Genomic DNA, 16,707 nt, shown 5'->3' with positions numbered 1-16,707 from the left:
TTAATCAGTTTAATAGCAGTGCTATACTTTATTTCATGTTATCACATTTGTTTTGTACAAATAAAACAATATTTTTCTAGCAAGACACAAGCAAGAGCGATGGCTTCATTTGGCTAAATAGCTAGGTAACTAATGTTAGTCTGTGAACTCTTTAAAAAGCAGGCTTTTCATGATTATCTTACATTATTATTAGGATTCCTCCACCAGGAGTTAACCTATTGTTATGTCAATTATTAGGAATCCTCCGCCAGGAGGAAACCTATTGTTATTGTTAGTATTATTAGGATTCCTCCGGTAGGAGGAAACCTATTGTTGTTGATGGTATTCTTAATATTATGCATCTTCTCCTTGCGCCCCAACATCTCAAAAGGTCCCTGGTCAAAATGTTTCTAATTTGGCAAATTGATACTACATCCAAGTGGGTACCCCCACACCAAATATGGGACACATTCGACTGTAGGGGGCGCCACAGGCCACGCCCTAAAGTCCGATTTTCAAAGTGATGGCATTTCCACCCCATTGTTCCAATTCTTCTGAAATTTGGTGTACAATCCTCATTTTACATGAGGAACAAAAGGACCCATAAGGTCTGCCATGATAGACTTTGCTGTACAGTGAAAACCTACACAAATCTTCTCCTTGTGAACCATAGGTCCAATTGACTATGGTCAGGGCTTTTCATGTGTAGGATACATGTCTTCCTATAGGGTGATCAGGAATAAGGTATGACATACAAATTGACTGCATAAGGTTTATGTAAATATCCACATTACCTCAATATCTATGTGTCAGTAATGCAAATGCTTTTGACTGATGATTTTACAAACCTAACAGACTTCAAGAGGACATTACTCTGAAGTACCGTGCACACTTTGAAAGATGAATGAATTACAGCTGCTTAAAGTTTGTCCAAAGCTGATCAAAGCTAATACTCTGCCATTTCTATTCATAAAAACTCAACAGTAGATGTTTATCAGAGAGGATAGAGAGGCTGCCATGCAAACGCATGCTCTTGAGTTCAAATCTCCATTCAGCCTGTTGTTTGCCAAGCATGAATTAATTTTGGGTTTGAGTGTAGTATTTGTAACTGAAGGGTTTGTAGTTCAAATGTTGATGACTGCTTCTGGCTTAAACTTGTTTTTACATTTACTTTGTCAAGAGTTAACTCACCCTAGGAAACCTATTGTTAGTTAGTATTATTATTATTAGGATTCCTCCGTCAGGAGGAAACCTATTGTTATTGTTAGTATTATTATTCTCGTCCCATGGGAGTCAATGGCAGCCCCTAGACCAGTAGCGTAAAAGTTGTGAAATTTGGGCATTAGTAACTACCATACCAAACACACAGGCCATGCCCCAATTTGCCAATTTTCTAAATGATGCCTTTTGCATCCCATTTGTCCCAAAATTCTGAAATTCATTACATATGCCTTATATCCCATGAGGAACAAAAAAGCCTCAAGAACCTATAATGGCCGACATATTGGATTTTTCTGTACTATAAAGATGTATCCAAAACGACAACATTCTTATCAAAATGAACTGTAGCTCCGATTGACTTGCAAAACTAAACTGATTTGTAAGACATATGTCTTTTTATAGGGTGATAAGCACTAGAGCCCGACCGATATATCGGCATTTTCCAAACTATCGGTATTTATAATGGCCGATAAATGAATATTCATGTTTTTTGTGTTTTTGTTCAAAGGATTTTTATACATTTTATTTATCAGAAACTGCATTAACATATTATTTTAGTGAGGAAATAATAACAGGAGTCAGATGGCTGAGCAGTTAGGGAATCGGGCTATTAATCTGTTGCTGGTTCGATTCCCGGCCATGTAAAATGATGTTGTGTCCTTGGGAAGGCACTTAACCCTACTTGCCTCGGGGAATGTCCCTGTACTTAGTCGCTCTGGATAAGAACTTCTGCTAAAAGTGACTAAATGTAAGCTACAAATAACTACTGTTAGGGAAATCTGTTTTGTTACGCGTTTCTGGAGTTTTAAAATATTTTTTTGATATCGGCCGATATCGGAATATCAGATTTTTTATTCACCAAATATTTGTATCAGTATCGGCCTTAAAAATCCTTTATCGGTCGGGCTCTAATAAGCACTAAGGAATATATTACAAAATGGCCAAATTATTAACATAAGGGTGAATTTGCCCCTGTTGCACATTTACATTTAGTCATTTAGCAGACGCTCTTATCCAGAGCGACTTACAGTAAGTACAGGGACATTACCCCGAGGCAAGTAGGGTGAAGTGCCTTGCCCAAGGACACAACGTCAGTTGGCATGACCGGGAATCGAACTGGCAACCTTCGGATTACTAGTCCGACTCCCTCACCGCTCAGCCACCTGACTCCCTCCACATTTTTGTAACCATGTCCGTAAATAAGTGCTACATTGACCTAGGGACTTGATCTGTTCCACACACGAGGAAGACACTACAACATGTTAACATGTGCAAAGGCAACTTCATATCTTAAAAAAATTATCAAATTAAACGAAATATAACTAAAATAATACTTTTTACATCCTCTAGTCATAAACCAAAACTCAGATTCAATCACAAATTCATATGAAGACTCTTGATAATGTTTAGTACACAGATCTGACAAACAGTGGAATGTAAGAAGCAAGTCGATTTATTATGAATATTTAAAAAAATGTATGCTTGGCTTAAATGACCTGCATTGCCTTTGCATGTTGGGCTTCTGTTCAATCACAGATCAGTAAGATTCAGTTCTTGTTTTTGTCAAACATAGCAATGTTCTATCTGTTGAGTTTATTTCACTACACTCCGATCATCTATTTCGCCAGATGGTAAGCCACAAAATGTGATAGAATGGTTAATTGACTAGCTAGCCAAGTACACAGCTTGTGCTAGGCTACTATAGAGTTAGCCTAGCTGTAGTCAAACAAGCAAACAAGCCTTAGCTATATCGGCTTGTCTGTCCAACAGTAAACAGTGTCAACTGGAAAATTGTAAGTAACTTACTGAATTTCAGTTGATGTATTTGTCAAACATAGAAATGTTTTAGCTGTTATGTTTATTTCACAACACTCCGATCATCTGTTTTGCCAGACTGTATGCCACTAAATGCAAGAACAGTTAGCTCTAGGCTAGCTAGCCCGGTACACACAGTAGCTAGTCTAGTGCTACCCACTATGTAGGCTAGTCATAAAGAATATTTTACTCTGAGGGAATGTAAGTACACAAAAGAACCACATATGCAGTGGTTTGTAGACATGTTTATGCTATATCTAGTCAATGTATCGGATTTCTTGCTTCATGTCGAAAAGGTGAATTTTGATCGACATATAGCTCTAGTGAGTCTGCGTTGAACATTGTAAAAATTACACAGTGCCCGGCGGCGGTAGCGTAAACAAGGCTGCCGTTGTGATCTTTGTGTGTCGGTCAGTCAACTTAACCCTCGTGCTGCCTTCGGGTCACATGACCCAAAGGTTCATAACGAACCATCGTTGTGTTTACCCAATTTTACCCAATACAAAAACAAATAAAAATAATTTTCTTTTAACCATTCCAATGTGGGGGGTCTGAGACAGCCCGACAGTTAAAAGAAAATGCTTCACTTTGTTTTTGTATGAGGTAAATTTGTCGCAATACGACGGTGGGTCACAATGACTGATGGGTCAGAATGACCTGAAGATAACACAAGGGTTAACCTAGTTGGCTAGAACTCGGCTGGAATTGTACTCTTTTTTTAATGCATAACATATGCCGTTTGCGCCCAAAATAACATTGATAAATACATAAACTGTGTATGTTAGTCTATACTTTTCAGCAACCAACAGAACAAATTCTCAACTTCCATTCTATCCTTCACCTATCTTGCTCTGCAAACACTAAAACTGCGATATAAATTGTCATAACTTTCACAATCTATAATCTATCTGCTGTTCTACATTGCCCACATAATTAGCTATGTATGTTTCATAAGCTCTACGTTTTCCTCTATCTTGTATTGAAATTGGTTGAAAATTAGGTTTTCTATAAATCATGGTGGACGGAGAACATTTTGGTAAAAATGGCTGCGTGAAATCTTCTTGATATAGGATGATTTGTGTAACAATTAGTGATGTGTCGTTCGTGAACGATTCGTTCATTTTGAACGAATCCTTACAAGGACTCGGGAGTAACAAGTCCTCTCAAAGAGTTATTCATTCATTTTCTCGTGGCCGCGCATCGGGACTGTTGCATAGGCTCGTCCAAGTTAACAGAAATTATTCGTTCATTTCCCGACTTGGTCTTTGGGTACGAGTCTTTGGATAATTTTTCACGTGACCTGCATAGGCTCTGTAGTGGTAGCTAGAGGAAACGCTAGAGGGAACGATTCGTTCATTTCCCGACTTGGTCTTCGGGTACGAGTCTTTGGATAATTTTTCACGTGACCTGCATAGGCTCTGTAGTGGTAGTTAGAGGAAACGAACGATTCGTTCATTTCCCGACTCGGTCTTTCTACGAGTCTTTGGATCCTTTTTTCACGTGACCCGCATTGTATTTTTTTAGTAGAAGAAACAGTTTCCCCATTACCTTTCGCGTGGCCGCTGTTTTAGTAAGACGTGAATGATATTTGCTCAAGTCATCATACTGACTGGTTTAGTTATTTTCACTTTACATTTACACACAGTTTAGTGCAGTGTAATTATTTGCCGTGATAATTAAATGCTAGTGTGATAATAAATGACCAAATCATACAAACTGTCATGATACATCATTTTAATGCAAAAAATTATTTTTAAATAGTATCTGCTGGTGCACATGTCATGCACTAACCTACATGAGAATATGATACGTGTTTGCGGTGGACGGATACACACCCCCCCCTGGTGTGTATCCGTGACTTCATGCAGCGCTGCAGCCGGCTGCAGGTGGCTGACTTGAACCAGTGAATTCTGGTTAGACATTTTGTCCGACTTGAGACGGCGCCGAGGCTAGGTCACTGTGAAGTAGCCATCAAAGTACCGTGAGATCGATTCGAGAACTGCTGGCTGTGTAGCTGAGTGCATTTTCTCAAGAGCAACTGCACGGGTTCTAATGACGACACAGCTATTTCATGATTGGCCAGACTCACACACGCCAACTTTGACGCGTGTTTTGTAATTATTCTGACACCTTCAGTTTCGCTGAGATCCGAGATCAAATGACACATCCAAGATGACATCATCTTGCTAATCATGATCTGGCTAATTGGGTTCTTCGAATACTCTTGTTGATTATGATTAGTATAGATGGATTGAGTTGTGCGTTGGTCTAAAATGGGGTATGTGTCGATAGTAGAAACCTTGATCAGCCACGCTGCTATTGGCTGCTCACATAAGTCCATGGCTGCTCACCATGGCCAAAAAGAGCGCCCCGTTTTTTCCGCAACAGAGCCAAACAGAGCAGGAGCTTGCTCAAAGGTTACCCCAAATTTGAAGACGCCAGGGAACACCTCAAAGTCTGCAGAATCCAAGAAAGAGGGCTGGCAAATAGTAGCAGACCAAATTAAATGTATAGTAGTGACCACGTACGCTTTTATCGCTTATTACAGTACGCTAGGCCTATGTTTTTGTATTTTCATAATTACTTTGTTTATCATCTTTAATGTCATATAATGTAATGTGGTTTCAACAAATTAATGATGTAAATGACACCCTCACGAAAACAAACATAGGCTACTATACTTTTTGAGAGATAGCCTATCGTGCTATGCTTAAGGATCTATCTATCACGCAATGCGTGACTAATTCGGGTTCATGTTAAATTCTGCTAATTATTCTTGCACCTTCCGCAACAGATTGTTGTAAAAACGGACAAGACATGCTGTGACAGACTTCCTGTATCACCTCTGCTTATGAAGCCGCAATCAAATCTTGTTTACATAAAATAAGTCTGCTCCTGAGCAGGTTTAAGATAAAGGACTTGTTGCTATGACAGCAAGTCCAGAATGAGCTTCGAAGAACCAAACAATGCAAGATAATGACAAATCGTCAACAAATCCAGCTAACTGAGTTAGCGACGTACGAAGAACGGGCCCCAGATGTCAAAACCAAACCCTGACATTGCTTAACACTGAGATAATGATACTATGCTGACAACTAAGAACTCAACTTCAATCTGGCTGATGTTAGCCGACCCAGAGCATAGGCCCTATAGACCACATCTCAACATTAGTAGGCTACAACATGTTTTCTTACCCACATAAAATACATATCCCCATTATCTGCTACAATTAAACCTGTAAGCTTTCGTTTTGTTCTTAAGAATTAACTGTAATTGTTTCATTGGACAGCCATTCACTATTAGCTATCCAGCATGTTTACCTGTACCTTTGTAATTACAAGACCCCTGTCCAGATGTCCAGAAGACACCTTGCTGAACAGATAATGATACTATGCTGACAACTAAGAACTCAACTTCAACCTGGCTGATATTAGCCCACCCATTCCTTACACTGGTCAATACATGGTAGAGGTGTTGAAATTAATCGAATAATCGATGCATTGCGATGCGGACATGGACGATGCTGCATCGATGCAGTGGCCGACCCTAATCGATTGTAACGCAATGATGTCGCTCGTTAATTTTCCGGCCACGGCATAAACATTCAAATGAAAAATAACATTCTCAGTAGCCTAACCCGTTTCATCTCGACCTATGACAGACTCTAGTCTCATCTGGGTTTCATTTACCTTACGTCATTAATCGCGATTCGCATACGTGCCACAGCAAAATGGCTGAGGGTGGTTGTGAGATCGTCCTTAAAAACGCTCTAAGCATTTTAAAAGCTGAGATATGGAACTTCATTTCGGATTTTACCAAAAGGCTGGGAAGCACAAACTGGAAAAATCGCATGCGATATGCAAAGCCTTTCATTCCAAAATTAATTACGTTAGGAACACTACCAACTTTAGGAATTACGTTAGCCGTTTCCATCCTGAGTTGCTAGCAACAACAACTGCCGTGGAAAATGCAAACTCTGGGCCAGCAACTCCGAGGATTGATGCAACTCTGTTTTCAATACTGCTAATAATACTGTCTGTTGTGTTCAGACTTGTTAAATGAAAAAGATTGTTTATATCTTACTACTTGTATTTTTGGATGAAAACATAACCATATGAAGTAATATAGAAAACTGTATTATATTGAACTATACAGTATCTTAATGCATTCTGTCAAGTCAAATATCCTATATGGCTTTAATAGAAAAATGTATTTGACGCATCGTGATGCATTGAGTAATCGAATCGAAGACATGATAATCGTAATCGAATGGAAAGATCAGTGAAGATTCACACCTCTAATACATGGCTTATTATTTTTACTTTGCATTTCACGATCCATTCACGATAACTACACCATTGCAAAGATTAAACATACACTTACAGCACATTTACACCCAATCATGGGAATACAGACCCAACGGCGTCATTGCACTTACAATTAGAAACCAAGTATTCTGCGTCTAAGCGCGCAACTCTGCTCAAATGAGCTGATACATAACAGAAAATACTCAGTGTGCCCTACGAAGGAAGGAAATTGCATGTCATGCATTTTCGTCAAGACTCGCCGGATTATTTACTTTCAGTTGCATGTCGTAGTTACTAAATTTGAGCTAGTTTGTGTGCATGCATCAGCTATTGCTTGATAATAGTAGCCATTTCAAGTAGACCATAGAGATCAGTCTGAATCCTATCAGTACAATAGGCTGTTGTTGAACTATTAAATTGAAGACAATGTAGTTGATATTACCCCTGTTAAAAGCTAATTTATCATCAAGTTATATTTGTATTACAAATAGTAGAACACTCACTCACCCATGACAAATACTTTTCACCACGAATTGCAAAAAGTTCCTATCAAGGTGTCAATAAAGCTAAATAAACAAAGAACGTTTGCAGTAGTGGCGTGCCTAATGTGAATTTCTAAATTACGAGACACCATTGATGTACATCTGTCGTGTGATTTGGGCTTTTGTGTATGTGTGTCAGTGATTTTGAATGATATTGTTGTCTCTCATCTACCAGGCATTCAAAGGGAACAGAGCAGCACTGAAGGCATCATTTCAAGTCAGCCTCCACATTGCCAAGGCAAAGAAGCCCCATTCCATTGGGGAGCAGCTGATAAAACCATGTTTAAAAGAAGTGTGTCTCTCTCTCTTGGGTGAGGAAGCAGCAAACAAAGTTGAGTCTGTCCCACTCTCAAATAACACAGTTGCAACTAGAATCAAAGACAGTTGACATCCAAAAGTCAGTTACAGGGGAAATAATGGAACACTAAATATTTTCACTGCAGCTAGACGAGTCTGTTGATGTTGCTGGGATTCCCCAGTTAATGGTCTTTTCCAGGTACATCAGTGGTATGGATATGAAGGAGGAGTTCCTGTTCTGTGACCGGCTGCACACAACAACAAGGAACGAGAGGATATTTTCAGAGTGGTGGACACAAATTTGAAAGATCTCAAATTGGAATGGATTAACTGTATTGGAATTTGCACTGATGGTGCCAGGAACATGACTGGGTGCAGGTCTGGTTTTGTGGCTCATGTTCATAAAGTGGTCCCAAATGTGAAGCTGACACATTGTATCATCCACAGGGAAGCTTTGGCCAGCAAAGCATTACAGTGTGACCTAGGAGAGGTTTTTGATGTGGTTGTGAGAATTGTGAATCTAATCAAAAAGCGACCATTACAATCAAGGCTCTTCACAGAGCTATGCAGGGAAATGGGGGCAGAGCATGAGCACCTATTCTTTCACTGTGAGGTGAGGTGGCTCTCCAGGGGAAGAGTTCTGCAGAGAGTGTTGGCTGGCAAGATTTGCATATCTTGTGGACTTTTTCAACAAGCTCAACACACTGAACAAAAGCCTTCAAGGAAAGGAGAACAGCATTTTGGAGCTGGAAGATGGAATTCAAGGATTTGCTGCACGCCTGGCTCTGTGGCAATGCCAGCTGGCTTCGGGAGAACTGGCAATGTTTCCGGTCCTTCCTGCCTACCAAGAGAACACGGGTGTCCCCCTGAGTGACTCTGTGAAGCAGAACATAGTTGAGCACATGTCTGGCCTACAGAAGAACTTTAAGCAATACTTCCCTGACTCACAGGGATCTCAAAACCTTCAGTGGGTGAAGTATCCCTTCCAAGCTGTGCCATCACTAGAGTTGGGTCTAAGTCAGACAGAGTTAGAGGCATTGGTCACACTGCAGGTCAACAATGGCAGTAAGATGCTGTTTGAGACAATCACTCTCGGTTTTGGATTGCTCATCTCCAGCAGGAAGAGTTCTCTTGCTTGGCTAGCAAAGCTGTAAATGTGTTGATTCAGTTTGGCACCACACACTTATGTGAATCTGGGTTTTCTACTCTAGCATACTTGAAAATCAAATACAGAAACAGACTCAATCCCCAGCATGACCTCAGAATAGCACTTTCACAGACCAAGCCCAGAGTAAATCTGCTGGTTGAAAACTTCAACCAGCCACATACTTCTCATTAGATTTAATTGTGCCTTAGATGACATATTATACCCCTTCTGGCATGTCAGGTCAGTAGGGGTGGAACGGTACATGTATTCGTACCGAACCGTACGGTAGGGCGTCACGGTTCAGTGCATGAAATTACACGGAGAATACACGGTATAAAAATAAATAAAACTTGCGTGCAAATTAATTAATGTAATGCGGAACTACTGTTAGATACTCGTGTTCTTTAGGGACATCTAATCTGAAGCTCTGATTGGTGCCGCCGTGAGTCACAGATAGGCTAGCTAGCAGCACTAAGGGCGAGTGGTAGCGACCCACGAGAGATAGAGGACCCGCCGGCCTTTTTAAGATTGCAAGTTTGGGAAAACTTCGGTTTCCCATTCAGTTACAGTAGTACAGGCGAGAGAGTGGTGGATAAGACAAGCACTGTGTGTCGGCGTTGTTCAGCAGTTATGGGCAGTGACGTGCAGTCTGGGTAGGCAAGGTAGGCACTGCCTACGCTGCCAAAATTCAAACGTAAAAATGTTTATTAAATCATTTTATTTAATAAACTTGTATTTGTATTTTTACTGTTTATTCTTGTGATTTATATATGCAATATGTGTGTTATTCCAATTGTTTACACGTTACGCTGACATGTAGCAGTTACGCTTAATCAAACACAATTTTTTTTTAGAATAAGCAGTGCTTTTACTGTCCGTTCACTGCGGACGACAAGCGAAAAACTCACTTGCGCACTTCAAATCTGTATTCTTCAACTTGTAGGCTATGTTGAAAAGTAACTCTGCTGTGCCTTTGCACATAAATATGTTATGCCAGTAGTAATCACCTACGTTACGTATCAAACATGGACCAATTAAAATCGAGATATTACTGGACATTTGCGCAGCTAACGTCATTACACCAGCTACATTGTAAGCGTAATCCCCACAAAATTCAAGTCAAAATGACAGCAGCTGTGTCTGCCGATATCACGGAGTTGAGGAATTTCTCCAAGCTCGATTTTATTCAAAGAATTAGGTAATTAGGTAATCTGGTGCTCAGTGCCTAGCCTCTTACTGACATCGCACGTCACTGGTTGTGGGGTATGTCAGTGGAAATACATCTAACATGCTAACGCATATAACGCATCTGGCGTGTGCTAAATGACTAAAAATATCCGACGCCATCACCCAGGTGTGCCAATCACAGGAACGAGACAAAAAAAAACTGTCCAACTTCTCCACCCTACAGTGCTTAACCAGCCATTAGATACACATACAAATAGGGCCCAAAAAATTACTGACGCAATCGGAATTTACATGTCATCTTCAATGCGCCCGTATTCACTCGTAGAGGAACCTGGTTTGTTTTGCTTTTCCATCCGTTGTACTGAACTCGTACCGAACCGTGATGTCAGAACCGCGGTATGAACCGAACCGTGACTTCAGTGTACCGTTCCACCCCTACAGTAGTATCATTTTAAAAATGTATCTGAATGTTGCTCATTGTTGGTGTTTAAAGTTGAGGGATGTTTGGAGGGGGTGCTGAGAAAGGGGTGACAAATAGAAAGAGTAGAAAATGTTTGTTCATTTAACCCTTGTGTTATCTTCGGGTCATTCTGATCCATCAGTCATTGTGACCCACCGTCGTATTGCAACAACTTTACCGCATACAAAAACAAAGTGAACCATTTTCTTTTTTTTTGTATTGGGTAAAATTGGGTAAACACAACGATGGTTCGTTATGAACCTTTGGGTCATGTGACCCGAAGTCAGCACAAGGGTTAAAAGTGTTACAAAATTGTATGTACATATGAGGTGGAGAGAATTTTTTTTATTGCACTCAAGACATTTGATTATTGCTGTCATGTGTTTTTATGATTAAATAAATACTAGGGTTTTTCCTGAGTCAAAATGGGTCTTCGGTGCTCAACGGTGCTACAAACGTGAGCAAGGGCAGCAATCGCTATCGAATCAACAGACATGTGCAATTTAGCTAGCAGGGGAAGAATACAAACAACGAAAATCACCAGTTAACTTGATTTAAATTTGCAAGAACTATAGACTTATACAATAACAGGCTTAAATGAACTGACAACATACGTTATACGACTTACAGTTCTCAAGGACGCACACACGCAATCTCAACTGCGGTGTGAAGCGCATGCAATTCTCCGACATGCACTCTAACAATCACTGCTGATAGACGGCCAAAAATGTTGTACAGCCTGATTTCTGATGCCGTGGCGGCAGAAATTTAGCCATAGAGGAAACACTGCACTATATATTATAATTCCAGGTTAAGAATACCAATGGAGGCTGCGTTTGAAATCGAAAATCTAACTTTTGTCAGCATTTTGAGTGGAAATTCCATTTGCATTTGTACAGGTGTATTCGTGCACGTCGGGCTGGCCCTCGCAGCGGAACGACAGTTTAGTGGCCACACTGTCCATTCGCACACCTCACAGTTGCATATTGATCAGACACGAAGACACGCTTATCAACTCGATTACTATTGATCAAAACAGGACGAGGGTTCGGCTGTAGCCTACTTGAAACATACTATTGAGAACGTATTCGCTGACATGCATTGCACGCGTGATGAACACAGTTTTTTTTTTTTTTTTCATCGCTGACTTTTTTTTGCCTTTGGCGCTCGGGATTTGTCATTGGCGCTCGGGAAAACGGCTTTGGCGCTCGCCAAGATCTTCTCTATGCAGGAAAAACCCTGAATACATTTCATATCCATAGTTTGTTGTGTTCTGTATCAGTAGTAAAAAAATATAGATGTTATGGCAATTTATGTAGTAGTTTGGGTCCCAGGGAGACACCATATTTCTCTTTTGGGTCTCGAGCAAAAAAGGTTTGGGAACCCCTGGGTTACAGCATAGCATTGGTAACTAAAGGGTTGATTGTTTGATCCCCAGTCCAACTTGGATTTCTGCAAGGTAGAAATACACTACCGTTCAAAAGTTTGGGGTCACTTAAAAATGTCCTTATTTTTCAAAGAAAAGCACTGTTTATTTCAATGAAGATAACGTTAAATAAATCCGAAATACACTATACATTGTTAATGCGCTAAATGACTATTTTAGGTGGAAACGTCTGGTTTTTAATGAAATATCTACATAAGTGTATATAGGCCCATTTCCAGCAACTATTACTGTATGTGTTCGAATGGTACATTGTGTTTGCTAATTGCCTTAGAAGACTAATGGATGATTAGAAGGATTAGAATGCCAAAAGTCTTCAATGTTGTAATTGCTGCAAATGGAGCATTATTTGACGAAAGCAAAGTTTGAAAAACAAAATTTATATTTCAAATAAAAATAATGATTTCTAATAATAATAATTAACCTTGTAAATGTCTTGACTATATTTTCTATTCATTTTGAAAGTTATTTCATAAATAAAAGTGTGAGTTTTCATGGAAAACACGAAATTGCCTCGGCGGTCCGATCCTCGGCTGCAGAAGCTAGCTCTAGGGACGTGGAACATCACCTCGCTGGCGGGAAAGGAGCCGGAGCTGGTGCGCGAGGTAGAGAAGTTCCGGCTAGATATAGTCGGCCTCGCCTCAACGCACAGCATCGGCTCCGGAACCAGTCTCCTTGAGAGGGGCTGGACTCTCTTCCACTCTGTAGTTGCCCTCGGTGAGAGGTGTCGAGCTGGGGTGGGAATACTTGTTTCCCCTCGGTTCGGCGCCTGTAAGCTGGGGTTCACCCCGGTGGACGAGAGGGTAGCCTCCATCCGCCTTCGGATGGGGGGACGGGTCCTCACTGTTTGTGCTTACGCACCAACAGGGGTGCTGGAAAGCGCTCCTCCCAGAGATGCCCTCGTCCTCCTGGGGGACTTCAATGCTCATGGCAATGACAGTGAGACCTGGAGGGGCGTGATTGGGAGGAACGCCCCCCCCCCCCCGATCTGAACCCGAGGGGTGTTTTGTTGTTGGACTTCTGTGCTAGACACGGCTTGTCCATAACGAACACCATGTTCAAGCATAAGGGTGTCCATATGTGCACTTGGCACCAGGACACCCAAGGTCTCAGTTCGATGATCGACTTTGTAGTTGTGTCGTCGGATCTGAGGCCGAATGTCTTGGACACTCGGGTGAGGAGAGGGGCGGAGCTGTCAACTGATCACCACCTGGTGGTGAGTTGGCTACGATGGTGGGGGAAGACGCCGGTCAGGCCTGGCAGGCCCAAACGTAATGTGAGGGTCTGCTGGGAACGGCTGGCAGAATCCCCTGTCAGAGGGAGCTTCAACTCCCACCTCCGGGAGAGCTTCGATCATGTCTCGGGGGAGGCCGGGGACATTGAGTCCGAATGGGCCATTTTCCGGGCCTCCATTGTTGAGTCGGCTGACCGGAGCTGCGGACACAAGGCGGTCGGTGCATGTCGCGGCGGTAACCCTCAGACCCGGTGGTGGATGCCGTCAAGCGGTGAGGTGAGGGAAACCGTCAAGCTGCAGAAGGAGGCCTATCGGACTTTATTGGCTGGTAGGACTCCAGAGGCAGCTGATGTGTACCGGCAGGCCAAGCGGAATGCGGCTTTGGTGGTCGCGGAGGCAAAAACCCGGGCGTGGGAGGAGTTCGGCGAGGCCATTGAGAATGACTTCCGAACGGCTTCGAAAAGGTTCTGGACCACCATCCGGCGACTCAGGAGGGGGAAGCAGTGCACTGTCAACGCTGTATATGGTGGGGATGGTGCACTGCTGACCTCGATGGGGGACGTCCTGGATCGGTGGAAGGAATACTTTGAAGACCTCCTTAATCCCACCAACACGCTTTCCGACGTGGAGGCAGAATCTGGGGACATCGGAGGGGGCCCTTCTATCTGGGGTGGATGAGGTCCGCCCGGAGTTTGGTCCGCATTGCCGGCAGTAAGTCGAACCTGTTCCCGGTGGGGGTTGGACTCCGCCAGGGCTGCCCATTGTCACCGATTCTCTTCATAACTTATATGGACAGAATTTATAGGCGCAGCCAGGACGTTGAGGGGGTCCGGTTTGGGTCGCTGCTGGATTGGGTTGCTGCTTTTTGCGGATGATGTGGTCCTGATGGCTTCATCGGGCTGTGACCTTCAGCTCTCACTGGAGCGGTTCGCAACCGAATGCGAAGCGGCTGGGATGGGAATCAGCACCTCCAAATCTGAGGCCATGGTTATCGACCAGAAAAGGGTGGAGTGCAATCTCCGGGTCGGGGAGGAGATCTTGACCCAAGCGGAGGAGTTCAAGTATCTCGGGGTCTTGTTCACGAGTGAGGGAAGAATGGAGCGCGAGATCGACAGGCGGATCGGTGCGGCGTCCGCAGTGATGCGGGCTCTGCATCGGTCTGTCGTGGTGAAGAAGGAGCTGAGTGGAAAGGAGAAGCTCTCTATTTACCAGTCGATCTACGTTCCTACCCTCACCTATGGTCACGAACTGTGGGTAGTGACCGAAAGAACGAGATTGTGAATACAAGCGGCCGAAATGAGTTCTCCGCAGGGTGTCCGGGCTCTCCCTTAGAGATAGGGTGAGAAGCTCGGTCATCCGGGAGGGGCTCAGAGTAGAACCGCTGCTCCTCCGCGTCGAGAGGGGCCAGTTGAGGTGGCTCGGGCATCTGATAAGGATGCCTCCTGGACGCCTCCCTGGTGAGGTGTTCTGGGCACGTCCCACTGGGAAGAGGCCCCGGGGAAGACCCAGGACACGCTGGAGGGACTATGTCTCTCGGCTGGCCTGGGAACGCCTCGGGGTCCCCCAGGGAGAGCTGGTGGAAGTGGCCGGGGAGAGGGAAGTCTGTGCCTCCCTGCTTAGGTTGCTGCCCCCGCGACCCAACCCCCGGAAAAGCGGAAGATGATGGATGGATGGACCATGGAATTGAAAATTATTTCACCATTTGAAATTATTTAACTATTCGAATAGTATCCTAAATGATTTTCGAATATCCGATAATCTATTTTTATTAATGCTGCTGCGGTTCCGTTATGTAATTAGCCTGACATGATGCAAAGCATACAGTAAACACATGAACCACCACACATTCTGGCAATAATTGTGACTTAAGCTATTATTTTAAATAAGGGTTAAATAAAGAAAACAAATGAAAGATCAATTTATTGAACATGAAGAAAAGACAATGAACTTGAAAAAACGCTGCATCTTCAGACGCAGGCTCTTAAACTTGGTGGAATAACGCTTAGCCTATTATTATGTGAAATAAAAAGTTAAAAAAAATACATTGGACGAAATTAAACACATTGGGTAGGCTTTCCTTGATAAAAACAAAAGACACACATGGAAAAATATTGCATATTAACTTGGATATTAACTTGGAACCGGAATCTTATAGGATACGGTGCGCCACCACACAAATACAAAAATAAATAGCCGATTACGCTACATGGCTACTGGTAAAAAATTAAATAAGCCACAACTGCATTAGCCCTACGCATTTTTATTCAGGAAAATGAAGATATCCACATGCTCAGGGGAGAGGTGAGTACATAGTCAATTTACGAGCAGGCCGGCAGTAGAAAAGATACTCTCTGCAGGAACTGAGGTTGTGGGTACTGTTATGGCAGTTTTTGACATAGTTACAATATCTATGTTTCTTTAAGCGGTAAAAAGTAAGTTCCTTTGTTATAGACAGACGAATGTTAGAAACTGAGGCTCTGTGGTGTGGTTTACTCTGTAGAATGGACACTTAGATTGTCTTAACCCTTGTGTTCTCTTCGGGTCATTCTGACCCATCAGTCATTGTGACCCACCGTCGTATTGCGACAACTTTACCGCATACAAAAACAAAGTGAAGCATTTTCTTTTAACTGTCGGGCTGTCTCAGACCCCCCACATTGCGAAAGTTAAAAGAAAATGCTATTTATTTGTTTTTGTATTGGGTAAAATTGGGTAAACACAACGATGGTTCGTTGTGAATCTTTGGGTCATGTGACCCGAAGGCAGCACAAGGGTTAAGGTATTTATGGTGTTGTTTTATGATACCTAACTAAGAGCCAGAGGGTCTTAGTTACGTCTGGGGATTGGGGGAGATTGTTATCTCAGTTGAGCGAGCTGACCTAACCTTTTGGCCAAGGAGATTGTGTCCTGTGTCCTGTTTGTGTATCATTAACCATCTCCTTCTTTAGAGAGGGAGCTGGGGCATCAAAGAACTGTGGGGCACTTGGTATGGAGTCAAACTGTCACTGAGCAGTGCTGACCAATCACAGAGTTTGCTACATTGATAGATTGACCATCAGAAGAACCATTTGAT

At 42.6% G+C, this 16,707-nt stretch overlaps 1 protein-coding gene across 3 annotated transcripts in view; it reads right to left on the bottom strand.

Moving 5' to 3' along the window:
• The window catches only part of rabggta (Rab geranylgeranyltransferase subunit alpha), a 58,886-nt gene that overhangs the window by 19,173 nt on the left and 23,006 nt on the right, over positions 1–16,707 (bottom strand). The gene's annotated exons all lie outside the window — the stretch shown is intronic.

Source organism: Osmerus mordax, chromosome 27, assembly GCF_038355195.1.
Source record: "Osmerus mordax isolate fOsmMor3 chromosome 27, fOsmMor3.pri, whole genome shotgun sequence".
Lineage (NCBI taxonomy): Eukaryota > Metazoa > Chordata > Actinopteri > Osmeriformes > Osmeridae > Osmerus > Osmerus mordax.
Note: the sequence above shows the minus strand (reverse complement) of the source record. Positions and strands in the feature narration are given on the sequence as shown.